The sequence below is a fragment of the Salvelinus fontinalis genome, chromosome 14 (assembly GCF_029448725.1).
Source record: "Salvelinus fontinalis isolate EN_2023a chromosome 14, ASM2944872v1, whole genome shotgun sequence".
Taxonomy (NCBI): domain Eukaryota; kingdom Metazoa; phylum Chordata; class Actinopteri; order Salmoniformes; family Salmonidae; genus Salvelinus; species Salvelinus fontinalis.
The window spans coordinates 37,118,485-37,138,134 of NC_074678.1; the positions used below are offsets into that span (position 1 = coordinate 37,118,485).

At 45.5% G+C, this 19,650-nt stretch overlaps 1 protein-coding gene across 1 annotated transcript in view; it reads left to right on the forward strand.

Moving 5' to 3' along the window:
- Window positions 1–8,026: 8,026 nt before the first annotated feature.
- sgip1a (SH3GL interacting endocytic adaptor 1a) overlaps window positions 8,027–19,650 on the forward strand; it is a 126,036-nt gene continuing 114,412 nt past the window's right edge. The window contains exon 1 of the mRNA XM_055861621.1: window positions 8,027–8,154. The gene's annotated coding sequence lies outside the window, so the exon portion shown is untranslated. The remainder of the gene's footprint in view (window positions 8,155–19,650) is intronic.

Here is a 19,650-nt window from a genome sequence, read left to right on the forward strand (position 1 = left end):
TCCCTACCCTACCCCATGGCCTTGTCTGCTCCCTACCCTACCCCATGGCTTGTCTGCCCCCCTACCCTGTCCTACCCCATGGCCTTGTCTACCCCCTACCCTACCCCATGGCCTTGTCTGCCCCGTACCCTACGGCCTTGTCTGCCCCCTACCCTACCCTACCCTACCCCATGGCTTTGTCTACCCCCCTACCCTACCCCATGGCCTTGTCTGCCCCTCTACCCTACCTCATGGCCTTGTCTGTCCCCCTACCCTACCTCATGGCCTTGTCTGTCCCCCTACCCTACCCCATGGCCTTGTCTTCCCCCTACCCTACCCTACCCCATGGCCGTGTCTCCCCCCCTACCCTATCCTACCCCATGGCTTTGTCTACCCCCCTACCCTACCCCATGGCCTTGTCTGCCCCCCTACCCTACCCCATGGCCTTGTCTGCCCCCCTACCCTACCCTACCCCATGGCCTTGTCTGACCCCCTACCCTACCCCATGGCCTTGTCTGCCCCCCTACTCTACCCTACCCCATGGCCTTGTCTACCCCCCTACCCTACCCCATGGCCTTGTCTGGCCCCGTACCCCATGGCCTTGTCTACCCCCCTACCCTACCCCATGGCCTTGTCTGTCCGCCTACCCCATGGCCTCGAAGAAAAAAGAGATAAAGATACTGATATCTCATTTTATAAATTGAGCTAAGCACACGGATTAAGGAAATACTGACATAAAATGTCAGATGTCTCCCTTCACACACAGAGAGAAGATGTTTACAAAACTTAACAAGACAAAAATACCCAGAATGGTTCCCAGCAGCAGATTGATGTAAAATAGACCATCACCCTTTCCCCAGTGGCCAGGGAAGAACATCTTACATCTTTTTTTAGCAAGAACAGGAAATGGTGACGAGGATCATGCTTAGATTTCTCTACTCTCAGTGGGAGTTTTTGGGTGTGTGTGTCTCAGTGGGAGTCTTTGGGGGTGTGTGTGTGATTTTTTTGTTGATCGTTGACTTTAAGTAATGAAAAACAGGATGAACAGATTGTATTGAGCTAGCATATTTAGCTGGCTTATACAATATATATATATATATGTCAATAGAGTACAGTAGTGTACATTCCTTTGACTCTTTAGTTTTGATCTCCTCCAGATGTGGTGTATGTCTCAGTACCAGCTGGACATCTGCAGAGAGGGTGTATGTCTCAGTAGCAGCTGGACATCTGCAGAGAGGGTGTATGTCTCAGTACCAGCTGGACATCTGCAGAGAGGGTGTATGTCTCAGTACCAGCTGGACATCTGCAGAGAGGGTGTATGTCTCAGTACCAGCTGGACATCTGCAGAGAGGGTGTATGTCTCAGTAGCAGCTGGACATCTGCAGAGAGGGTGTATGTCTCAGTACCAGCTGGACATCTGCAGAGAGGGTGTATGTCTCAGTACCAGCTGGACATCTGCAGAGAGGGTGTATGTCTCAGTAGCAGCTGGACATCTGCAGAGAGGGTGTATGTCTCAGCACCAGCTGGACATCTGCAGAGAGGGTGTATGTCTCAGTAGCAGCTGGACATCTGCAGAGAGGGTGTATGTTTGTTGTCGGAACATAGTGTTTGACAGTGAGAGCGTGTGTGTGTGTGTTTATGTGTGCGTGCATGTGCTTCTGCAGGGTCTTTGACGTCAATGTGGCCCTGAGAGGCCCAAATTAAACCCGGTCGTCGTAATTGGTCATGTGCAAAATCCGAAACAGGTGGGTGACAGAGGTCTCGCAGCTGAAGTGTTAGGGGACGCTTGCCCCAAGCAGCAGGTCAGGAGGTTAATCTCTACCCCCCATCTACCTCTAACCTCCTTCCTCCTCTCTGTGGGAGAATCTAAATTGTATGTTTCTCTCTCCTCGCCTCCTCAAACCCAGTGGAGGAGAAGGTCAAAGTTGAGGGACCTCTGGCATTCTCCTCCAATGGGTTTTGAGAAGAAGGCAAGGAGAAAGGAGAGAGGACGAGAGGAATATGCAATTGAGATTATCCCCATGACCTCTTGTAAGGCCCCAGTCCATGCATCATCATAGCGTTATGGTTCTCCGCCATGTTTTAAAGACACTATTGAGGCTGGGGGCCAGCAGGATCAAAGGCTGCATTCGCACATTTTCCTGGCAGAGGGCAATGTGATGCCCTCCTCCTCTTCCCCAATCCTTTTCCTCCTCTTCCTCCTTCTCTTTCTGCTCCTTCTCCTCTTGCTCCTCTTCCTCCTTCTCTTCTGCCTCCTCTTCCTCATCCTCATCTTCCTCCTCCTTAATACCACACAATGGGACCCATCTCATCCAAAAAGTTGACTCAAGTTTGCCAAAACGCACCTGGAAGCACCTGGATGATCATCAAGACTCTTGGAAGAATGTTCTGTGGACAGATGAGTCAAAAGTATAACTATTTGTACCACATGGTTCCCATTATGCCTGGCAAAACCAAACACTGCATTCCACAGTAAGAGCCTTATACCAACGGTCAAGCATGGTGGTGGAAATGTGATGATTTGGGATGCTTTGCTGCCTCAGGACCTGGACGACTTGTGTTAATAGAATGAACCATGAATTCTGCTCTGTATCAGAGAATTATGTTTGTGAGCTGAAGCTGAAGCGCATCTGGGTCATGCAGCAAGACAATGATCCAAAACACACAATCAAGTCTACATGAAAATGGCTAAACAGCAATAAATCTGACGTTTTGGAATGGCCTAGTCAAAGTCCCAGACCTAATCCCAATTGAGAGGTTGTGGCAGGACTTGAAACAAGCAGTTTATGTTTGAAAATCCACAAATGTCGCCGAGTTAAAACAGTTCTGCATGGGCCAAGAGGGGGCCAGAATTCCACCACAGCGATGTGAGAGACTGATCAACAACTACAGGAAGTATCTGGTTGGAGTCATTCAGCTGAAGGGGGCACAACCAGTTATTGAGTGTAAGGGGGCAATTACTTTTTCACTCAGGGTTATTGGGTGTTGCACAACTTAGTTTATTAAATGAATTAAGGATCTATTTGTTGTGTTATTTGTTCACTCAGGTTCCCTTCATCTAATATTAGATTTTGGTTGAAGATCTGATAACATTCAGTATCAACAATATGCAAAAGAAGAGAAAATGATTAACATTTTCATAGCACTGTAGCTCTATTCTTTGAGCATGCAAACATAGACACACACACACACACACACACATGTCGCTGCTGCTGTGTTTCAGGTCGCTGAGATGAAGTTATGTTATGTTTTCACAGTGTCTAGTATGATGCACGGCACAGTGCTGCTGAAGAATTGCAAGACCTCCCATTCTCCACCTCCTCAGCATCTGCTGTTTAGATGGACTGGGTCTACACCTCAGGCAGTTGAGTGCTCCTGTGAAATAAAAACAGATAGCGAGAACATCCATAGAGACAGGGGGAGGAACTGTTGGAGCACAGCTCTATGGAGTTGTTAGAGGCAGGGAGAGCAGGGGGAGGCAGGGGAGAGGCAGGAGAAATCAGGGGAGGCAGGAGAAGGCAGGAGAAAGCAGGGGAAGCAGGAGAAATCAGGGGAAGCAGGAGAAAGCAGGGGAAGCAGGAGAAAGCAGGGGGCGGCAGGGGAGAGGCAGGAGAAATCAGGGGAAGCATGAGAAATCAGGGGAAGCAGGAGAAAGCAGGGGGAGGCAGGGGAGAGGCAGGAGAAATCAGGGGTAGCAGGAGAAATCAGGGGTAGCAGGAGAAATCAGGGGAAGCAGGGGAAGGCAGGGGAGAGGAAGGAGAAATCAGGGGAAGCAGGAGAAAGCAGGGGGAGGCAGGGGAGAGGCAGGATAAATCAGGGGAAGCAGGAGAAGGAGGAGAAGGAGGAGTAGTGATTCGACCAAAATGCAGCGGGTTGTGAATACATAATGATTTAATAAAGCAAACAACGAAACACGAAAACAAACACTTGGAAGGATTTACAAAATAACAAAACAACGTAGACTGACCTGAACGTAAGCACTTACATGTACCACGAAGAACGCACGAACAGGGAAAAACAGACTACACAAAAACCGAACGAACAAACATACCGAAACAGTTTCGTGTGGCGCAACATACACAGACACGGAAGACAACCACCCACAACAAACAATGTGAAACACCTACCTTAATATGACTCTCAATTAGAGGAAACGCCAAATACCTGCCTCTAATTGAGAGCCATACCAGGCAACCCATTAACCCAACATAGAAAACACATAACATAGACTACCCACCCAAAACTCACGCCCTGACCAATTAAACACATACCACACAACAGAAAACAGGTCAGGAACGTGACAACGTCTAGCAACCCAAGTGTTGTGTGTTCGAATCTCATTAAGAACAACTAGATAAATAAAGGTAAAAAAAAGTTTACAAATAAAATATAAACTTCAGCATTTTAGATAATTAGCTACTTTGCAACTACTTAGCATGTTAGCTAACCCTTCCGCTAACCCTAACCTTAACCCTTTTAGCTAACCCTTCCCCTAACCCTTTAACCCAACTCCTAACCTTAACGTTAACCTTAACCCTAACCTTAAACCCTAATCCATAGAGCTTGTTAATGTTAGCGTTAGCCACCTAGCTAATTGGAATTCGGAACATATCTCCTGCAGGGGGAGGCAGGAGAAAGCAAGGGGAGGAAGGGGGAGGCAGGAGAAAGCAGAGAGGAAAGGAGAAGAGGGGAGACAACATTAGCACAATCAAACTGTACAGTCGTGGCCAAAAGTTTTGAGAATGACACAAATATTAATTTTCACAACGTTTGCTGCTTCAGTGTCTTTAGACATTTTTGTCAGATGTTACTATGGAATACGGAAGCATAATTACAACATTTCATACGTGTCAAAGGCTTTTATTGACAACTACATGAAGTTGATGCAAAGAGTCAATATTGGCAGTGTTGACCCTTCTTTTTCAAGACCTCTGCAATCTGCCCTGGCATGCTGTCAATTAACTTCTGGGCCACATCCTGACTGATGCATAATCAATGCTTGGAGTTTGACAGAATTTGTGAGTTTTTGTTTGTCCACCCGCCTCTTGAGGATTGACCACAAGTTCTCAATGGAATTAAGATCTGGGGAGTTTTCTGTCCATGGACCCAAAATATCAATGTTTTGTTCCCCGAGCCTCTTATCACTTTTGCCTTATAGCAAGGTGCTCCATCATGCTGGAAAAGGCATTGTTCGTCACCAAACTGATCCTGGATGGTTGGGAGAAGTTGCTCTCGGAGGATGTGTTGGTACCATTCTTTATTCATGGCTGTGTTCTTAGGCAAAATTGTGAGTGAGCCCACTCCCTTGGCTGAGAAGCAACCCCATACATGAATGGTCTCAGGATGCTTTACTGTTGGCATGACACAGGACTGATGGTAGCGCTCACCTTGTCTTCTCCGGACAAGCTTTTTTCCGGATGCCCCAAACAATCGGAAAGGGGATTCATCAGAGAAAATGACTTTACCCCAGTCCTCAGCAGTCCAATCCCTGTACCTTTTCCAGAATATCAGTCAGTCCCTGATGTTTTTCCTGGAAAGAATTGGCTTCTTTGCTGCCCTTCTTGACACCATGCCATCCTCCAAAAGTATTTTGCCTCACTGTGCATGCAGATGCACTCACACCTGCCTGCTGCCATTCCTGAGCAAGCTCTGTACTGGTGGTGCCTCGATCCCGCAGCTGAATCAACTTTAGAAGACGGTCCTGGCGCTTGCTGGACTTTCTTGGGCGCACTGAAGCCTTCTTCACAACAATTGAACCGCTCTCCTTGAAGTTCTTGATGATCCGATAAATGGTTGATTTAGGTGCAATCTTACTGGCAGCAATATCCTTGCCTGTGAAGCCCTTTATGTACAAAGCAATGATGACTGCACGTGTTTACTTGCAGGTAACCATGTTTGACAGAGGAAGAACAATGATTCCAAGCACCACCCTCCTTTTGAAGCTTCCAGTCTGTTATTCAAACTCAATCAGCATGACAGAGTTATCTCCAGCCTTGTCCTCATCAACACTCACACCTGTGTTAATGAGAGAATCACTGACATGATGTCATCTGGTCCTTTTGTGACAGGGCTGAAATGCAGTGGAAATGTTTTTTGGGGATTCAGTTCATTTGCATGGAAAAGAGGGACTTTGAAATTAATTGCAATTCATCTGATCACTCTTCATTACATTCTGGAGTGTATGCAAATTGCCATCATACAAACTGAGGCAGCAAAGTTTGTGAAAATTAATATTTGTGTCATTCTCAAAACTTTTGGCCACGACTAGTCTCACTGCCTCCCACTCTCTCCCTCTCTGTCTCTCTCTCTCTGTCTCTCCCTCTCTCTCTCCCTCACGCTCTCTCCCTCTATCTCTCCCTCTCTGTCTATCTCTCCTCTCTGTCTCTCCCTCTCTGTCTCACCCTCTCTGTCTCTCCCTCTCTCCCTCCCTCTCTCCATTTCTCTCTCTCCCTCTGTCTCCCTCGCTGTCTCTCTCTCTCTGTCTCTCCTCTCTGTCTCTCCCTCTCTGTCTCTCCTCTCTGTCTCTCCCTCTCGCTCTCCCTCTCTCGCTCTCCCTCTCTGTCTCTCTCTCTCCCTCTCTCTCTCTGTCTCTCGCTGTCTATCCCTCTCTGCCTCACACTCTCTGTCTCTCCCTCTCTGTCTCTCTCTCATCCTTTCTGTCTCACTCTCTCTCTCTCCCTCTCTGTCTCTCTCGCTGTGACTCACCCTCTCTGTCTCTCCCTCTCTGTCTCTCCCTTACTGTCTCCCTCCTCATTGGAGTGCTTCTGTTCTGAACCGAGGAGAAGTATGTTTCAGCGGAGATTAAATCTACAGCTGTGTTCAGAAGATAACTGTGTGACCAATGGGATCTGTTCATATCCACTGATTTCTCCTTCCTCCTCGCCAGTCGATCTCTCTCTCTCTGTGTGTGTGTGTGTGTGTGTGTGTGTGTGTGTGTGTGTGTGTGTGTGTGTGTGTGTGTGTGTGTGTGTGTGTGTGTGTGTGTGTGTGTGTGAGAGAGAGAGAGAGAGAGAGAGAGAGAGAGAGAGAGAGAGAGAGAGAGAGAGAGAGAGAGAGAGAGAGAGAGAGAGAGAGAGAGAGAGATTGAAAGAGAAAATGTTGTGTTTCCTCAGATCCACTGTGAACTGTATCATAAATCTGCCTAGGTCCTGTTGCAGAGGCGTTGGCATGACAACAGCGCCAGATGGGGGCTGAGTTTCATCCGAATGCATCTCCATGGGATAACATCTGAACACATCTAGATTTCTATAATCACTGGTGAGATTAGTTATGAATAAGATATTGGGCTTCATGTGGCCAGCTACCATAAGAGAGATACACAGTAAAGCAGGATCTATGGTAGGCCATAAGTAGACTCCAGTAGCCATGGGATATAGGTTTGCAAGTTAGGACAGGGGATTCCACAACAGTAAGACAGTTCTGTTTTATAAATAGCATTAGTAGATGTTGAGTTATGCAAGTATGGAAATTATTGAACAGTGTATGCTGTGTGTGACGCATGAATCAGACATAACAATAATTGAAAGATGGAATAGATTTCCCCTCGTATGAAATTAACCAATATAAGCCACAACAGCAGATGCCTGTACAGTATTTTAGTTTCTTCCCGGTTAGACTTCAGGTCAATGGTTACAGCAAATAATAGTGGCTAAGATGTGGTGTGTGTTACAGTCAGATTCAATGCAGATTCACATCACCTGAGTGCCAAGATGTTTCGAAAGCAAAAGGGGGTGATTAGCAAACTACCAATTGAAGTCATCTTATTACTAACTAATCTTACAGACTTTCTGCACTGTCAGAGGTGTCACATAGGGCATTGTAATAGATTATTTTATAAACATGTAGTAACTTGTTCTAATGCAAAAAAAGATATACACATTAATCTGATCTCTTTGTTTGTTTTTATCATTATGCAATGCATAATTCATTTTTGCCATCCTTACGTCGTTACAGAAACGTTGCTTTAAAAGCCCAGAGAATACAATGAGTGTAGTTCTGCTGCAAAAGCCAGTGCTGGACACAACACATGGCCCATGCGCTGCTTCACTTGTGACTAGCACTGCGACATGCCTATCGAATATATGCGGCAGAGACAGCGTCCCTGAACATGACTAGATGCTAATTCTGTCGAATATACACGTATTTACTGCAAAGAGAAGACTGGCGCACGTACAGGTGAATATGATATTTGACAGTTTAAACTCGTTTTAGGAGGTAGAGTAAGAGTTATTTTGAACGCGCTTCCATGTTTATAAACTATTGCATCATCGGGGTACGACTGGGTGTGAAAATGTTTGTGTTTCTTCTCCACGGTCGAGGAACATTTTATGGCAGAGCCATCATGACTTTGAATTTCTCGAGGGGAGATGGAGGGAGGGAGCTTTTGGGAGCAGCATGACCTCACTTATAAAGTCAACAGATAACTTCATCACATTGCAACCTGAACCTCCAGAAAAAAAGTGACACACTTTCCCCTATAGGCTACTTCTGCTAGAGAATATTATTCATGAACATGATCTTCGATTTATAAACGTCGTTTTTGGACACGATGCAGATGTAACTACACCAGATTAGATTAGGGGGGGGGTGCTGAGGGTGGCATTTAGGGGGGGGGGGGGGGGGGGGGGGCGAGGGGGGTGGAGGGGGGGGGGGGGGGGGTGAGGGGGGTGTAATAGTAGTAGATTTGGCAACAGTAGTCACTGCAACCTAAAGTACATTTAAATCCATTTGCCAAAATGATATAACTACTCCTGTCTATACAGAATAAATAACATAATTCAGAATACTTCAACAGAGAGCGTGACAACCACAGGATCATTAGCTTCTTTTAAAGCTGTCGATTGTTTCAGCCTAGCTGATTATTGAGATGCGGCTGTCAGTGAAAAGCATCTAAAACATGTTAAGATTATGTGTCTTGAGTAGAGTTTGAAATGTTGAGACAAGAATAAGGGGAGGGGGGTGTGGTGAAGATATTGGCTTGTCTCTCTTCTGAATGCGCTGAGCTGTTTCTCACCAATTCTTGCGCATTCATTGTCATTGGGTTACATTAAATTCTGTTCATGAATGGACGGATTAGGCCCACAGTCATTTACTGTGAAATTTACCGTGAAGTCAGAGTGGAAATGTTGTTTGCAGAGTTCACAACCTAATATTTCATACCATAATTTCTGAGTTTTGTTAATTTTTTCATTCTATTTAGTTTGGCGCGCTCCATGTGAGCAATGAGCATGTGTCTGGTTTCTCTGTGGTCTTAATGTTGACGGATTGCGCGCGCCTGAGCACGGATAAGCTAACTGGATGTCGGATTTCTGATTGTCTTAACTCACCGCCACAAATAAACTGGGCTTCTCAGTAATTTTCTATTTTTTTTATCCAAATTGTGAATGGTAATATTTCCTAACAGTATTTGACAAATCTTTCCAACAATATCCTCCAAGATAATGACCAGGCCTCGGTGTGAAAGAACAAAATGTCATGCTCTGAGGATCCTATATATCCAGTGGTAACGTCATAAAATAGTTTACCTGAATACATTTCCCTTTGCATAAAAACAGCTGTGTCTGTCCAGAGCTCACTGATGTGAGGGCTGGAATAGGTTAGTTGATACAATGTTGCAAGTTCCCAAGCTGACAGTTTAGGGTAGGACCCAGTAAAAGAGAGAGCCTTGGCCAATGTAGAAGTAGACATATAACTTCCATTGTCAATAAGTACAAATACATAAAGCTATAGATACTCTCTGCCTGTCCAGGTGATTTTTCAGTAGTTTCAGTGGAATGGAGTACAACATATTATTTCCATAATGGTAATAATGAAGTCTAGGGCAGGGTTCCTCAATAGACGGCCCACTGGTCATTTTATTTGAAGGAGTGAGCTTGTTGGTCACATTTCAATCATATGCTTTCCAGGGATAATTTTCTATTCTCTGAAATGACGCAGCTCCTCCTTGGTCGTCATGGAAGCCTAACTAGTTTTGATGTGAACTAGAGTACAGTTATCAGCTGTTGTAGGACATATAGAGGAACTTCCTACATTACTTTTCATGATGTTTCCACCCAGAAATGAAGTAAACCCTGATGCCAGCCCAGGACAGATATAGTCAGACAGACGTCATGGGTGAAGGTCCCCCCGCCTCTCTCTACTCCGTAGTGGAACATGTTTCAGAAGTAGTTTCTGACGCGTCGACTATGGGTTGTGTGGAGGGCCAGAGCTGAGGCCCTTGACTTAGCAAGGCCTGGCTCCGCTCTGGCCCCCTGGCAGGCATCACAACCACCACAGCCCTCCACTGGCCAGGCTCACTACATACACACAGTACACACCCACTACACACACACACACTAGAGGTCGACCGATTAATTGGAATGGACGATTTATTAGGGACGATTTCAAGTTTTCATAACAATCGGAAATTGGTAATTTTGGACTCCGATTTAGCCAATTATTATAATTTTTTTTACACCTTTATTTAACTAGCCAAGTCAGTTAAGAACACATTCTTATTTTCAATGACGGCCTAGGAACAGTGGGTTAACTGCCTTGTTCAGGGGCAGAATGACAGATTTTTACCTTGTCAGCTCAGGGATTCAATCTTGCAACCTTATGGTTAACTAGTCCAACGCTCTAACCACCTCCCTCACGAGGAGCCCGCCTGTTACGCAAATGCAGTAAGAAGCCAAGGTAAGTTGCTAGCTAGCATTAAACGTATCTTATAAAAAACAATCAATCAATCAATCAATCATAATCACTAGTTAACTACACATGGTTGATGATATTACTAGTTTATCTAGCGTGTCCTGCGTTGCATATAATCGATGCAGTGCTCATTCGCAAAAAAAGGACTGTCGTTGCTCCAACGTGTACCTAACCATAAACATCACTGCCTTTCTTAAAATAATACACAGAAGTATATATTTTTAAACCTGCGTATTTAGTTAAAATATATCCAGGTTAGCAGGCAATATTAACCAGGTGAAATTGTGTCACTTCTCTTGCGTTCATTGCACGCAGAGTCAGAGTATATGCAATATTTTGGGCCGCCTGGCTCATTGCGAACTAATTTGCCAGAAATTTACGTAATTATGACATAACATTGAAGGTTGTGCAATGTAACGGGAATATTTAGACTTATGGATGCCACCCGTTAGATAAAATACGGAACGTTTCCATATTTCCCTGAAAGAATAAACGTTTTGTTTTCGAGATGATAGTTTCCGGATTCGACCATATTAATGACCTAAGGCTCGTATTTCTGTGTGTTATTATGTTCTAATTAAGTCTATGATTTTATAGAGCAGTCTGATTGAGCGACGGTAGGCACCAGCATGCTCGTAAGCATTCATTCAAACAGCACTTTCGTGCGTTTTGCCAGCAGCTCTTCGCTGTGCTTCAAGCATTGCGCTGTTTATGACTTCAGGCCTATCAACTCCCGAGATTAGGCTGGTGTAACCGGTGTGAAATGGCTAGCAAGTTAGCGGGTTGCGCGCTAATAGCGTTTCAAACATCACTCGCTCTGAGACTTGGAGTAGTTGTTCCCCTTGCTCTGCATGGGTAACGCTGCTTCGAGGGTGGCTGTTGTCGATGTGTTCCTGGTTCGAGCCCAGGTTGCGGCGAGGAGAGTGATGGAAGCTATACTGTTACACTGGCAATACTGAAGTGCCTATAAGAACATCCAATAGTCAAAGGTATATGAAATACAAATCGTATAGAGAGAAATAGTCCTATAATTCCTATAATAACTACAACCTAAAACTTCTTACCTGGGAATATTGAAGACTCATGTTAAAAGGAACCACCAGCTTTCATATGTTCTCATGTTCTGAGCAAGGAACAGAAACGTTAGCTTTCTTACATGGCACAGCACATATTGCACTTTTACTTTCTTCTCCAACACTTTATTTTTGCATTATTTTAACCAAATTGAACATGTTTCATTATTTATTTGAGGCGACATTTATTTTATTGATGTATTATATTAAGTTAAGATAAGTGTTCATTCAGTGTTGTTGTAATTGTCATTATTACAAATAAATAAACAAAAAAATTAATCGGTTTTTTTATTGGCGTTGAATAATCATAATCGGTCGACCTCTAACACACACACACACACACACACACACACACACACACACACACACACACACACACACACACACACACACACACACACACACACACACACACACACACATACTTGAGAAAATCTAGCAGCTGGTCAAAGTTTATTACGCAACTCTGATATTGACCACATGAAAGAGCCTTCTGGAATCGCACACCACCGTTAGAACAGAGACGGAAGGAGAGAGCTGGGAGGGAAATAGAGAGAAAGGAGACCAGCTTTTCTGAAAGGGCAGAATGGTCGTTTACTGAGGCTGATTGAGGCTGAGGTGGTCAATTTGAGACGTCTGTCTGATACAATTGAGAAATAATAATTTCCATTTTGGAAATGAGCTATAGTTAGCTAAGCGACAGACAGCCTGATTGATTAGGCTGAGTGGATTACATAATATCTGTTGAGTCAGGGCCTGCTTCACAGTGTCGGATTGAAATGTCATAGCAGGTTCGTTTATATCTTTCCTAACTCTGAGGTGTGTGTGTGTGTGTGTGTGTGTGTGTCTCCATACTTCTCATTCCTCTCTGTAACACACTCGCCCACTTGAATATGCATGGTGATCGGTCACAGGGGTTGTGCTGGTCCTAATGTTTAGTTGGAGGGAGAGGGAGAGAAAGAGTGTGAGTCTCTGCATGCAGAATTGCTTGTTATCTGAGCAGGCTGATCCTGGAGCTACAAACGCAGCCAGGTTGGAGGCCAGTGCATTTCTTGGTGGGTTGGTCTTTGCACTTCTGTTGTTTTGAATTGGCAAGAGTGGTGCAGATGTCCTCTTAGTCTGATGTAATTAGTGTGTATCCTCTGTGGCAAGGAGTTCCCAGTTGTGTTTATGTTGCATTTTCTGAGGTTGATTTTAAGGGTGTCTTTGTACCTTTTCTTTTGCCCCCCTTGCATTCTGTTCCCTTCTTCCAGTTAGAGCAGCCTTGAGTCAGGCATGCGGACACAGTGTCCTTTCTGCCAGAGTTGGTGTCGGATGATTTGGGATTCTACGTTGGGGATGTTGGCCTAGGTCAGGAAGCTGTTGATCCTCCCAACTAATGTTCAGTACGCACACACACACACACACACACACACACACACACACACACACACACACACACACACACACACACACACACACACACACACACACACACACACACACACACACACACACACACACACACACACACACACACACACACTGGCTCCTCCGCAAGGAAGGGAGTCATACCTATGAATAATCAATCTATGGTTGGTAGCAGGAAGAGACAGTAGATTCTGGAAGAGGAACGGAGTGCCAGGCAGCACTCATGCTGGTGTGTGCGCACTGCGTAGGTCATGTCTTTATTCTATAGGCTTTCCTGTACAAAGGCTGTCAGTCTCCCTCTTCTAACCCCTAACCCTAACATTTAAAGTTAGCTTCAGACTCATGGTGTGAGTCTGTAAATGTCATAGCTGAGTGCTTTCCCCGGGCATGTAGAGCTTTGTAAAGGATGGCGCTGAGCTGTTTTAGCAGTGCGTAGGGAAGCTGAGGCTCTGCGTGGGGAGTCAGGGAGGGAAAACATATGCTATATTACATGACACATCTCAGCTGATGTGAAATAACTCACTGATGAGTAAGAATAGGCGGCGCAGGGACTGTCAGGAAGGAGCAGGGGCTGTCGGGAAGGAGCAGGGGCTGTCAGGAAGGAGCCGGGGCTGTCAGGGAGGCGCAGGGGCTGTCGGGAAGGAGCAGGGGCTGTCGGGAAGGAGCAGGGGCTGTCGGGAAGGAGCAGGAACTGTCGGGAAGGAGCCGGGCTGTCGGGAAGGAGCAGGTGCTGTCGGGAAGGAGCAGGGGCTGTCGGGAAGGAGCAGGGGCTGTCGGGAAGGAGCCGGGCTGTCGGGAAGGAGCAGGGGCTGTCTGGAAGGAGCCGGGGCTGTCGGGAAGGAGCAGGGGCTGTCGGGAAGGAGCAGGGGCTGTCGGGAAGGAGCAGGGGCTGTGGGGAAGGAGCAGGGTCTGTCGGGGAGGAGCAGGTGCTGTCAGGGAGGAGCAGGGGCTGTCGGGAAGGAGCAGGGGCTGTCGGGAAGGAGCAGGGGCTGTCGGGAAGGAGCAGGGGCTGTCGGGAAGGAGCCGGGCTGTCGGGAAGGAGCAGGTGCTGTCGGGAAGGAGCAGGGGCTGTCGGGAAGGAGCAGGGGCTGTCGGGAAGGAGCCGGGCTGTCGGGAAGGAGCAGGGGCTGTCGGGAAGGAGCCGGGGCTGTCGGGAAGGAGCAGGGGCTGTCGGGAAGGAGCAGGGGCTGTCGGGAAGGAGCAGGGGCTGTGGGGAAGGAGCAGGGTCTGTCGGGGAGGAGCAGGTGCTGTCAGGGAGGAGCAGGGGCTGTCGGGAAGGAGCAGGGGCTGTCGGGAAGGAGCGGGGGTGTCGGAAAGGAGCAGGGGCTGTCAGGAAGGAGCAGCGTCTGTCGGGAAGGAGCAGGGGCTGTCAGGAAGGAGCCGGGGCTGTCAGGGAGGAGCAGGTGCTGTCAGGAAGGAGCAGGGGCTGTCAGGAAGGAGCAGGGGCTGTCGGGAAGGTGCAGGGGCTGTCGGGAAGGGGGGTGTATGTGTCCCTCTGTTATCTTCTGCTGTTCTTCGCCAGAGGGGAGCTCCGACACAATGTTCTGGCCTTTGATGTGTGCTGTGCGGTATGTGTAGGAGTGACCCATATTCACACTCCCCAGTGGCTCCACAAGGAACCTCACCACACAACTGCGCACGGTACAGCATAGCACAGATCAACATAACAACAGCACAGCATAGAACCACATAACAACAACACAGAACAACAACATAGCACAGAACAACATAACAACAACATGGAACCACATAACATGAGACCTTGAAGTAGTTGTTCCCCTTGCCCTGTAAGGGCTGCGGCTTTTGTGGAGCAATTGGTAACGACTTCGTGGGAGGCAGTTGTTGATGTGTCCAGAGGGTCCCTGGTTCGAGCCCAGGTAGGGTCGAGGAGAGGGACGGAAGCTATGCTATAACATAGGGTTTCTGGGATGATGGTGTTAATGTGAGCCATGACCAGCCTTTCAAAGCACTTCATGACTACGGACCTGAGTACTACGGGTCTGTAGTCATTTAGGCAGGTTACCTGAGTGTTCTTGGGCACAGGGACTATGGTGGTCTGCTTGAAACAATTACAGACTCAATCAGGGACATGTTGAAAATGTCAGTGAAGACACCTGCCAGTTGGTCAGCACATGCCCGGAGCACCCGTCCTGGTAATCCGTCTGGCCCTGCAGCCTTGTGAATGTTGACCTGTTTAAAGGTCTTACTCAAGTCGGCTACGGAGATCGTGATCACGCAGTCGTCCAGAACAGCTGATGCTCTCATGCATGCCTCACTGTTGCTTGCCTCGAAGCGAGCATAGAAGTGATTTAGCTCGTCTGGTAGGCTCGTGTCACTGGGCAGCTCGCGGCTGTGCTTCCCTTTGTAGTCTGTAATAGTTTGCAGGCCGTGCCACATACGACGAGCATCGGAGCCGGTGTTACCTTACAGACTTAATCTAAAATGGATTAAATAAAACACTTTCCTCATCAATCTACACACAATACCCCATACTGACAAAGCAAAAACAGGTTTTAAGAAATGTTTGCAAATTTATAAAAAATTAAAACAGATACTATATTTATCTAAGTATTCAGACCCTTTGCTGTGAGACAAGAAATTGAACTCTGGTGCATCCTGTTTCCATTGATCATTCTTGAGATGTTTCTACAACTTAGAGGCCACCTGTGGTAAATTCAATTGACTGGACATAATTTGGATAGGCACACACCTGTCTATGTTTGTAATATATTTGCAAAAATTTCCAAAAAACCTGTTTTTGCTTTGTCATTATGGGCTATTGTGTGTAGATTGATGAGGACAAAAAAAAGATTTAATCCATTTTAGAATAAGGCTGTAACATAACAAAATGTGGAAAAAGTCAAGGGGTCTGAATACTTTCCGAATGCACTGTAATTATAAACACAGTTTATACAGGTTTTATACACATTTTCTGTATAAATAGCCTTTAAAACGTATGTAAACAGTCCACAAAGTATCAATTTGTGTTTTCTTGGAAAGCTGTGAGTGCTATTATATGATACTTGTTGCATTTACAACTTGTCTAAGTCCTATCATCAACTGATTGGTGTGGTGTATGGCTGTGGATTGACTGCATTGTTTAAATTGAATGTTGGCATATTGGCATTTATCATTCCTCTAAAACTGTCTGACTAGCTAGCTAACACACATACATTGCAGATACATTCTTCAACTTCATTATTTTACCCTATCTTATCACAGCACTGGCAAACCATCTCCCTGACCAACATGCCTGACCTTTATCCCATTATAAGAAGGTTCATGTCCATTCTAGTATTTTAATTCATAATTCTATGATTCTATATGCATTTGGGCAGGAGTTTTTCCAGACCACATGACCTAACCAAGTAGTCAGGAAAAACTGTAAGGCTGTAACAGTGTTACAGAGTGTTCTTCAGTGTAGACTGTGGTAGAGGTTGAGTAGAGAGTGGCTCCACAAGAACCAGATCCACTCTGGGAGTAAACAGTATACACAAGGTTTCTGTGAAGAGGTGGGCTCACTGCTCAGTCTTACTGGAAGAGGTATGGTGTGATGCCACCATAACATACATCTGTTCAATCGAGTACAGACTTAACTGAATGATAATAGAGACAGAATACAGAGTTTTGAATAGTTTGGGGTAGGCCTCGTCTCAGAGTAATGCTCCTCAGAACTGATGACAGGTTGCCCTAGGCTGGGCAGCTAAGCATCGAAACACCCCCCTGCTTGGAGATCGGGGTTCCGATGACAGGCCTTCAAGTTATTGTGGTGATGGGGAGGTGGAAGGTCAATGGCAGACGGTTGCTGCAAAACATCAAGTGAGAGACAATGGGTGAGTTGACATAAATGGTCCCCTAGATTTATGCCAAATGGTTGACAGAAAGGGAAGTGATTATTGCACGAGTGAGGCCATAGAATTGCCTTCGTGTTCCATGCTCATTGGCTGAAGTTAAATAGGTGAATGACATTCCACACGCTTGCTAATGGTAAAGTGGAGAGACGTGACGCTATCCTGGTGTGGTAAAATTATTAACACAACCATATAAATATCTGCTATGCTGATGGGGTGACATGGACACTCCCATATCAATACCTGCTATGCTGATGGGGTAACGTTATATACACTATAAAAACCTGCTACGCTGATGAAGTATCGTTAAAACTCCTACGATATAAATACCTGCTATGCTGATGAGTGAGATAGGAAGTGATGTGAGTTATAGAGTCTACTAGATGAATGAAGTGACAATCCATTCAGACCAGCCTTACTGATTGAACTTTTGTAACTACATTTAGCCCATTATAATTAGTATAAGACTATTGGGGCCGCTGCCACCAGTGAGTCGTCGCCCCTGAGTCACTGTCCGGATGTCCTCCTCTGAAAGGGAAGGTATATCCCCTCAGCTCCCTTGGCCCATGTTTTGTGTTTCACGTCTGTCTCAGACCTGAGACCCCCCCCCCATTCACCCCTCCCAGCCAGCCCTGGTGATGAGGGATGCTGATTAGGCAGCAGCGGACATAAACTAAAACAACATTCAACCAGGCCAGGCGAGGGCCAGCCAGTCAGTCAGCTTGGCAGTGATAAGGTGGGTCTGTGTCCGTGTGCCTACGTGCCGCTCGGCCAGCCACGTACTCTCTCTGTCTGTCTCGCCCACAGTGACCTAATGACACCCCAGACACAGCTCACACTCTGCCCTGCTCACTAGATAGGGAGAGACTGGTAGTAAGAGTGAGGGTATCCAGGCATTTTATGGTAATTAGCATTGGTTGTTGGTATGATGACGTTTGATTGTTCTGTTGCTGGTGTGGTTTAGCCAGGGGAGAATGACGACTACCACATACATATACAGTTGAAGTCAGAAGTTTACATACACCTTAGCCAAATACATTTAAACTCAGTTTTTCACAATTCCTGACATTTAATCCTAGAAAAAATTATGTGTCTTAGGTCAGTTAGGATCACCAATTTATTTATGAATGTGAAATGTCAGAATAATAGTAGAGAGAAGGATTTATTTCAGCTTTCATCACATTCCCAGTGGGTCAGAAGTTTACATACACTCAATTAGTATTTGGTAGCATTGCCTGTTAAATTTTTTAACTTGGGTTAAACGTTTCGGGTCGCCTTCCACAAGCTTCCCACAATAAGTTGGGTGAATTTTGGCCCATTCCTCCTGACAGAGCTGGTGTAACTGAGTCAGATTTGTAGGCCGATTTTTCAGTTCTGCCCACACATTTTCTATGGGATTGAGGTCAGAGCTTTGTGATGGCCACTCCAATACCTTGACTTTGTTGTTCTTAAGCCATTTTGCCACAACTTTGGAAGTATGCTTGGGGTCATTGTCCATTTGGAAGACCCATTTGCGACTAAGCTTTAACTTCCTGACTGATGTCTTGAGATGTTGCTTCAATATATCCACATAATTTTCCTCCCTCATGATGCCATCTATTTTGTGAAGTGCACCAGTCCCTCCTGCAGCAAAGCACCCCCACAACATGATGCTGCCACCCGTGCTTCACGGTTGGGATGGTGTTCTTCAGCTTGCAAGCCTCCCCCTTTTTCCTCTAAACATAACGATGGTCATTATGGCCAAACAGTTATATTTTTGTTTCATCAGACCAGAGGACATTTCTCCAAAAAGTATGATCTTTGTCCCCATGTGCCGTTGCAAACCGTAGTCTGACTTTTCTATGGCGGATCTTCCTTGCTGAGCGGCCTTTCAGGTTATGTTGATATAGGGCTCGTTTTACTGTGGATATAGCTACTTTAGTACCTGTTTCCTCCAGCATCTTCACAAGGTCCTTTGCTGTTGTTCTGGGTTTGATTTGCACTTTTCACACCAAAGTACGTTCATCTCTAGGAGACAGAACGTGTCTCCTTCCTGAGCGGTATGACGTCTGCGTGGTCCCATGGTGTTTATACTTGTGTACTATTGTTGTACAGATGAACGTGGTACCTTCAGGCATTTGTATAGTTCAAACAGGTGCAGTTAGTACAGGTATTGAGTGGAGCACAGGAGGGCTTCTTAAAGAAAAACTAACAGGTCTGTGAGAGCCGGAATTCTTACTGGTTGGTAGGTGATCAAATACTTATGTCATGCAATAAAATGCAAATGAATTACTTAAAAATCATACAATGTGATTTTCTGGATTTTTGTTTTAGATTCCGTCTCTCACAGTTGAAGTGTCCCTATGATAAAAATGACAGACCTCTACATGCTTTGTAAGTAGGAAAACCTGCAAAATCGGCAGTGTATCAAATACTTGTTCTCCCCACTGTATGTATATATAATATATATATATATATATATACACACACACACACACACACACACACACATATATATATATATATATATATATATATATATATATATATATATATATACACATACATACACATACATATATGTGTATGTATATACTGTATATATATATATATGTATATGTGTGTGTGTATATATATGTATATATGTGTATATCTATATATATGTATGT